Below are 8,690 nucleotides of genomic sequence, written 5' to 3'. Positions count from 1 at the left end.
TCTCATTGGTTGTACGACTGTTGTACTGAAATAAACTGAATTACGTACGCGTGGTCTTGTCACTACGCACGCATGGTTATTGCATAACGTACGCGTGGTTCTGTCATTACATACGCGTTGTTTTGGCATAACGTACGCGTGCTTCTGTCATTACGTACGCGTGGTTTGGTCTATGAGTTAATTATTTTTCCGGGAACCACGCGTATGTAATGACAGAACCACGCGTACGTAATGATAGAACCACGCGTATGTTGTGCCAAAACCATACGTACGTTAAGAATGTCATAGAAGTATAATAGAAAATGTCCATACGTACGTTCTGTCAAGACCATACGTACGTTATGGCAGATCCATGCCTACGTTATGAAAGAACCATGCGTACGTTCTGACTTGCACGCGTATGGTTTTGGCATGCGTTTTGGCGGGAATGGCCAACCATAGCTGCTAGCTAATATGCATATGCATAATCATGAACCTACCCCCCGGCGCTATACTCGTTGATTGGTTAATACTTGTTAGCAAACGAGGTCAACACGTGATAGGTATGAGGTCAACGCGTGATACGTTAATGAATATTTATCATGGCACGGTCAGCAATGGGTTTTTATTGGCTGTATGTTAATCAAAATATGACATCATACCTCATTAAGTGTTTGTCCGCCGATGCGTGTAAATTTTTTGTAATGACGCCTACGCCTGAACATTATAGGCTGTATAGGCGTTTAGATGTTGCATTAGATTGAACACGTTGTCGTTTCAGCGAAGAGCTTCAATATTTTTGGGGAACTAAAGAATCAGCAATTTTAAGATACTACGTTACTCCAGTTCATACCAATAATCTGGTAAGTTTCAGTTCATTTTTAAGTATCATATCAGGGCCCTATACTGGTGAACAATCTATCTGTTAAACTTCAGACAGCAAAGACATGTAAAATTTTAATTACAAACGGCACTTATTTTACATTCAGCAACCCCCTTCTCTTGACAAATAATCTTAGCCGCACTGCTTTTTTTCCTTCTTCTTTCCTGTCCTATCTTGTGCCATTTGTATTTTATGATTGTACGTATTATGTTTTATGTATTACGTACTATGTACCCTTATTAATGTTATTCTGGGCCATCGAAACAAGTCTGATGAGCTTCCATTTGGTCCACCACTATTTTCAAATGTATTTGTGTAATGCTTTGTATATATTTTAATTTTGTGGAAATAAATAAAAAATGAAATGAAAGTGCTAACACCAGTGTCAGATCTAGCTTTCTGCTATGAGGGAGGGGAGGGACAAGTTGATTTGACCCATGACGATGAGCTGCGACGTGATACCCCCCCCCCCCCACCCGTAGATCCGCCACTGTTCTGCTTGCGCAACTCTCGTTAACAGGGAGGGGTGTTCGAGTTTGATCCCTCACTCCTTTGTTTTATTAATGTTATATTCAGGCAGACCGAGGTGCGCGTACACTCCTACCCCCCCCCCCCCCTATATCCGCCGGTGGACGCTGCCTAAGGTACACTTTAGAAATTTAATTTTTCAAAAGGACATGCTTAATTTTGCAAGCTTGCAATACCTTCTGAGAAAGAGGTTGTTGTGGAATATCCATTTGCTCTTTTTCACTGTTGGCAGGTGGTGCTAGCCACTGTCGTAATGAGCAAAAACGTTTAAGGGGCAAGGTGTGGCGTAACATTTATTTTTAATAAAGTTGCCAGTGATTGAAGCAAACGAGCAAAAAAATTTTTATTTTTATTTGAAAAATTAAATTTTGTGATTTATTTTCACATAATAGTCAGTGAGTTCCTTTTCTTCTTTCATTTTCTTGGCATGTGTGTGTGTGTTTTAGGGAGGGGGCAAATGTAACCCCCCATTTGTACACCACTGGTGCTCGCAGTTCTTAGAATGAAACGTAAACCAATTAGCAGCTACTGTGCTAGCATGCTCAGAGACTTCTCATAAAATAAAGATTAAGCGGTACAAATGTACATTATAAGCAGAGTATATTGCTTATTATTATTAAATAATGGATTGGAAATAAATATGTATCTTATACAATATACTGTTGTCCAAAGATAAAATATGATCTTTAAAATAGAGAGTTTAGAAAATCCTTTTTTTTCCAAATAAGTCTAGGAGGTTTTTTTTCTATGGAAACATCAGGGTGTTTCTGCTCTCGCTTTGCAATCAGAGGGTCATTTGGTCGAATCCCACAGAGGTCTAGCGTATTTTTTGTATGGTTTGTGTGGAGGGGGGGGGGGTGCAGTTGAACTTGACTTTGGTTAGATTTCTGAATGTACAAACCAATTTAATCTTTATTTTCTAATTTTGAATTTAAAATCTTGTAATCACAGGAGAGAGTCCTTTAAAAGAAGTGTAAATGTGTAAGTAAAACCTTTTTTTTTAAGTTGTATTACCATAAATTCCGTCCCTTATATATCTCTACACGGGTCGGTCTATATACATGTATGTGCTATGGCTTAGTATAAGTTCAAGTTGTGATGATGTATCCTGCTAAAAGGTGCATTACTATTTTCCGATTGCATGTTTGTTTATAGGTAACAGATGTTTATTCAAGATTTTGTACACTGTTAGAAAATTCATCCTTAAAGGACAAGTCTACCCCAACAAAAATATGATTTGAACTGAAAAAGAAAAATCCAATAAGCAAAGCACTGAAAATTGTATCAAAATCGGTTGTAAAATAAGAAAGTTATGACATTTTAAAGCTTTGCTTAATTTTACAAAACAGTTATATGCACACCCTGGTTGGTATGCAAATGAGGAGACTGATGACGTCATTCACTCACTATTTATTTTTTATTTTATTATATGAAATATTCTAATTTTCTCCTCATTGTCAAGTGAAAAAACAATAAATTCCTCCCTGAACCTGTGGAATTAACATTGTTTAATATTAAATGGTTCACTCAAGTTGGTCCTTATTGTCAAATATGTAAAAAATGAAATATTGTATAATTCAAACAATAAAAAACAAAAGAAATAGTGAGTGAAGGACATCATCGACTGTCTCATTGGATGTCACTAAATTGTACAGATCACTGTTTTGTGACAAATTAAGCAAAACTTAAAAACTCGTAACTTTCCATTTTACATCCGATTTTGATGAAATTGTCAGCGTTATTCTAGCTGGATGTTTCTTTATTTATTCAAATCAACATTTTTCGGGGGTGGACTTGACCTTTAAAATAAAAGAAGTTCCTGCAGCAGAGTCTCAAGAACTCCCGTAATCTTAATAGATTGCGTAATCTTACAGGAAATTGGTATTTGGTGTATGGAGTCTTACAAATTTCCTTAAATAAAACAGCCTTTTCCCATTTTTTCTGTAAAATCAGTTTTTTTTTTACAATGTAGGGCGATAAATATTGACACCAAACAACGTGAGGAACCGGAAAGTCTGGAATATAAATCATCAGCTTCTGCGTAATAAGATAAGAGAGCTCACCGGACGTAGTAAGAGTGCAAATCCTTCACGTTATATTTACAAAGATGGTAACATTATCATGGGAAAAAAAAATACAAGAACGGAAAGAAAAAGAAATAAAGGAAAATATAAAATGTGACGTCAACAGTGGTCACGTGGCAGATATTTAAAAAAAAAGGTTAATGGAATTGAAAATATGGGAAAGAAATCCGGAGCGTAAATGAAAGAATTAAATCAAACGGTCATTAGGGTGTTAGCGTTGGCTGGATATACAGTAATCTCCTTAAAACTATATATTATTAAAAAAAATAATCAAAGCTTACTTTAAATCGTTAAGTACAGGTTGATTACTGAAGAGCGCATAAAGTGCATTATGTTTGATGTTTTATTGACCTTGTATTTTCTGTAATGTTTTGCGCTGTCAACATTTGAGAAAATGAGATTCATTTAGTTTTTGACGACATGCAATCAAAGTATCAATAAATAGTTGGTCAAATAAAATAAAAAATAACATCATGTCACTGTGTCACCATTATTTTCATTAATATTTTTTGGATGCGGAGGTTTGCTTGCATATATAGGGATCGCATAGCATTAAACCTGTATTATATAGCTGTCTAATGCCCTTTTGTCTTTGTTTATGTATCATATTGCTAACATTCAGTTCAAGCGTACATGTAGACAAAGGCAACGACTAGAAATGTCTTGCTCCTTTTAAATAAATACACAAAATTAAGAGGCTTTGGGTTATATTTCGGCATGTGTTCATTAAATTTCCATTCTTTGTGAGCAAATGAAATTGGAAATATTCCCGATTCTCTATTTCAAGACGAATCACTCTTCGGTTTTCCCATGAAACTGGCGGCATCACAGGTCGCCGCCAATGGCTACATAACACTTGTATATTTTGTTTAACTTCTTTTATAATCTGGGAGCAGCATGAATTGATTTACATTTCGTTATCACTCTATCCTTTACATCACCGTGGACATTATGCAGTAGGCCTAATACACTTTCATTTTTAATTGAAACTAGGCCTATATTTGAGAGCAATGTGATTGCTCAATACACTCTAAAAAATATTGGGTAAAAATGCTCCATGGGGTTAGTTACATGTGTCGAACCAACATTTGGCATTTCTTTTGGGCATTTTTATTTATCCAGTGTGATGAAAATTTTGCCCATTCTAAAGTAATTGCTGCCTATTGTTTCAACCTTTCTGGACAATATGCTTCCCGCATTGTGTAAAATACTTCCCAAAATTAGTTGGACACATAATTACTCTCGTGGTGGTAAAAAATTTACCCAATATGTTTTACAGTGCAGTTACTGTAGTATAATCTTTGCTTTGTGCCAGCCCTCGCGACCTCGAAATAATATTGTATCGCGTGATTGTTGACTGAAACTTTACCTTAAAGGGGAATCAAACCTTTGAAACAAGTAGGCTTGTGTCGAAACAGAAAAATCAAAGAATAAGAACAAAGAACGTTTGAGACAAATCGGACAAATAATGAGAAAGTTATGAGCATTTGAATATTGCAATCACTAATTCTATGGATATCCTCCCGTTGGCAATGCAACAAGGATGTGTGATGTCACATGTGAACAACTTTCCCTTTGATGGACTATAGAATATCCCCAAAATGTCTCTTTTTGCTTTTTCTTATGGTGATACAAATTCTTTATCTATGGTGTATTTTTAAAAAAATCTGTGTTATTTGCCCCCTATAGAAAGAACGCATGATCTACTGATAGATGTGATAAAAGAGGCGGTTTAAGTGAAATATACGCTAAAGTAATGGAGAGAGTTGTTCACAAGTGACATCACACATCCTTGTTGCATTGCCAATGTGAGGATCTCCATAGCATTAGTGATCGCAATATTCAAATGCTCATAACTTTCTCATTATTTATCCGATTTTTCTCAAACTTTCATTGATCTGTTTCTTTGATTTTTCTGTTTTCACACAAGCTATCTTGTTCCAAAGGTTTCATTCTCCTTTAATGTGAATATATTTTTTTCTTCTAAAATTTTCTGCCGGTATTAATCAACTGGCTCGATAAGGTCAGGTATACTGACTCTCATATTCCGTGAGTTTGGTACCAATCGATCCGCTGTTTCTTACTGCAAGTTGCGATTTTTTAGGTGAGCATTGGTGTATTTGTGTAATTTTGGCGTCAGATAGGGTTTAAAGAAAAAAATGTCAGTTGTGTTAACAATGTAAAAAATTAGTTCGAACAGAATCCAATAAAATTACCACTGAATTGTATGTATAAAGAAAAAAAGTGCCCAATAGCTCTCGAAGAAAATGTGTAATTGCTGAGGAATAAGAAACATAAGCACATAATTCTTTTTTAATTTTTTTTATTAATTTTTTTTTTATTGAATTTATTCAAACCAGTCAAAGGAGAACAAAGTACAAACAAAATAAATGGTTACATTATAAAGAACTGAAACAAATGACAGGTTTTGGGACCCCAAAGAAGCACAGCTTGTAATCAGGGGCCCCTGCATATGATATTTTACTCAAACATGGAATAACTATGAGAAGAAAAAAAAATACAAGGTATTTTAAAGATCACAACAGGAACATTACCCACACGCAAGCATACACACACTCACACACCAAAACACACATTCACACTCCAAACATGTCCAAAATTCCATCAAATGTCGGGAGCGTAGTGGCCCAGTGGATTAGATAAAGATTAGATTAGATTAAATAAAGATAATTATCAAATATGGCGCTTTAAACTTTTCCATTGACGTAAGCGCTCTTTAATATTGATGAACGAAAAGTAAATCATAGAGCCGACCTCAATGTTGATGTTTGCGGCGCGATAGTGCAAAAATAAAATCACAGAGCGGAAAGCGTGTTGCGATTTGCTTTTCTTGTTTTCATAAACAGAAACACAGACCTGAATTCCCATGGACCTGGTAAGCGGGGGTGCTGGGAGTATTATTTTCCATAGGCAGCACCCCCACGAAATCAGCTTCCCCCTTTATTAAAAATAAAATGTTTTAATGTAAATTAATTATCACATCCGACAATCAGAAATCATTTACTAGGGTCTTTTGAATATTCCAATTACATATCGTCGCCTGAGAAACATAGTGACGTAAACTGATTTCACGCGCGCAAAAACGATTTCGAGAAAATCGCATTAAGAGTTTGTGGGCAATGTTTGAAGATAAATTTTGCAATGTTATCGTTGATTATTTCCTTTAATTTTTCACACAAGAAAACTTAAAGATGTCTTTAAATTCATATCAAGAAATTACGAGAAAATATTGAATCGAGTAGAGTAAACCACATGATTATGATTGTTCCGTTATCTTTTTTTTTTGAACCTTTTCACAGGTCATCTGTATTTTTCTGCTTTCTTTCTAATCTTCATCTCACTCTTTTTATCTTTCTGCCTTTCTGTCTTTCTTTCTGAATTTCTTGCTATTATTCTTCATTTTATTTTTAACGTGTTCGCCTTCTTTTCTTCCCATTAGGGGTAAACATTTTTCTCCTTGTATTCTGAGTTTTGTGACTTCTCCCTATTCCCATTTATATTATTTTCCTCTCAACTTTTTTTTTCTATGTTGTTCATTCTCTGGTATATAACCTAATGTTCTATTTGTATTTTTTCCTTCATAGGTTTCAAGCATGTCTTCCAGAGCTATTGTCTTCGTTTGTATTCTGGTAGCTTTCGTTTCGATCACGAGTGCTCGTGTGATCGATACCAATGGCGATCAAGAGGCTATCGAAAAAAATGCAATGGACTTGGTGAACGACAATTTGGCAGCTCACATTCTCAGAGGTAAACCTTATTTGCATGCCCCATTTTTTTCTCCCCAATTTCGTGTTTGTTTTACAACCCCCCCCCCTCCCTCACTGACCTAAAGATAAAGGGGCTTGGAACAATAGACCCCAAACAATTTTGACGACTATGGAAACAAAAAGAATGATGAAATATGATATTAGTACTTCTCAATATTATTTCAATATCCATGATACGAATAAAACTCCGAATAAATACAAGTTTTAAGAGTTCAAATTTGCAATTATCGACTTTTTATTTAAGATCATCTGTCGGAACTGAAGATGATCTGAAAGAAAAGGTCGATATTCTGAACTCATGAAGCATGGAGATTTTTGTACTCTTAACATGCCTAAAAAGGTTGGACAAAAAAGGCACAATTTTTACCATCATTGGGCAACATACTGTCCTCACAACTATTATTTAAAATCTGTCCCAATTGGGTGATATAAACTAATAATTGGGTAATAAATTTGCTCGATTGGATATTAATTGCCCAGAAAATATATCGCCCTCCCACTTACACATTGGACACGTTTATTTTGGCACCCATTCGTCTGAAACAAAATCATGAAACCAGAGTTGTTTTGTTGACTTGTATAATAAATATGTATGTTCTTGTATCATTGCATCTTTTATGAAAATATTTCTTAGATTACGTGTTTTCATTGTTTATTGTTTCACTTACAGCTGTGAAACGCAGTGCTGGATACAGGACAGGCAATGATTGCTGCACCTCGTGTAGTAATGGGTGCTATTGCTGCTACGCCTGAAGAACCTCTGGCAAATATACATCATCGTGGAATTTAATCACTTTTTTATATCTTTTTTAATCAAATTTTCTAGTAAAATCATGAAGGGTATGGGTAAGGTCAACGATTGAATATTTAGAGGAGAGTGAAATGGATGTTTGCATTGTATATATATATATATATATATATATATATATATATATATATATTATACATTACCAATATATTGCTGAGACGTTGAAACCTTGAATGTAAAGTTTCCTTGTTGTACATGATGTTTTTATGGAGTTAATAATAATAATCATAATAATAATAATAATGATAATAATGATTGATTTAATGCATAATAGATAAAACCCTTCTCTCTGTGTATCAAAATAGTATGAAACAAAGTAATTGTAAGAAATGCAAACTAGCTAATGGATAGAAATTACTTATACAACATAATACAGAATATTCAAATCAAACTTAAGCATAATACATTTGTCAAGAACCTGTAGAGATTTATTAATTATACGAAAAATCGGAGTCTCGATTATATTCAATCAATTATTTACTAATTTGTTTTAATGGCATTAATAAGATATTGAGTTAGCTTTGCAAGGTTCCACTTGTATCCTGGGTCTGTTTCTTGTTATACAAATGAAGCCAAGAAAAGAAAATATCGCCCGAAAATGTTCGTTTGACGCTTCAAAT

General features: G+C 34.6%; 1 long non-coding RNA gene across 1 annotated transcript; it reads left to right on the top strand.

Moving 5' to 3' along the window:
• The first annotated feature begins 705 nt into the window (after positions 1-705).
• On the top strand, positions 706-8,209 carry LOC135154443 (uncharacterized). The gene is made up of 3 exons (XR_010293834.1): positions 706-842; positions 7,080-7,242; positions 7,933-8,209. It is a non-coding gene; the product is annotated as an uncharacterized LOC135154443 (long non-coding RNA).
• The last annotated feature ends 481 nt before the right edge of the window (positions 8,210-8,690 follow it).

Source organism: Lytechinus pictus, chromosome 6 (genome assembly GCF_037042905.1).
Source record: "Lytechinus pictus isolate F3 Inbred chromosome 6, Lp3.0, whole genome shotgun sequence".
NCBI lineage: Eukaryota > Metazoa > Echinodermata > Echinoidea > Temnopleuroida > Toxopneustidae > Lytechinus > Lytechinus pictus.
Note: the sequence above shows the minus strand (reverse complement) of the source record. Positions and strands in the feature narration are given on the sequence as shown.